Source organism: Octodon degus, unplaced genomic scaffold, assembly GCF_000260255.1.
Source record: "Octodon degus isolate 3935 unplaced genomic scaffold, OctDeg1.0 scaffold00804, whole genome shotgun sequence".
Classification (NCBI taxonomy): domain Eukaryota; kingdom Metazoa; phylum Chordata; class Mammalia; order Rodentia; family Octodontidae; genus Octodon; species Octodon degus.
The window spans coordinates 10,012-10,290 of NW_004525380.1; positions in this window are offsets into that span (position 1 = coordinate 10,012).

Here is a 279-nt window from a genome sequence, read left to right on the forward strand (position 1 = left end):
TTGCAAAAATGACTGAAAATATACATTTGTACTCTTTCTATTGTCATAACTATCCAAACAATACTACATAAAACTATTTCCATATCCTTTGCATAGGTTAATTACTCTAAGTCATGCATCAGAGATATAAATTACAAAGGAGGATGAGCTCAGGCTCTGTGCAAGGTCACTCTACAGCAGGAACCTGAGCACTGTGGATTCCAGTGTCCTGCAAGGGTCCTGCAGCCAATCCCCCACTGACACCAACAGCTGATGTTTAGCCAGTTTGGCCTAGGTTTT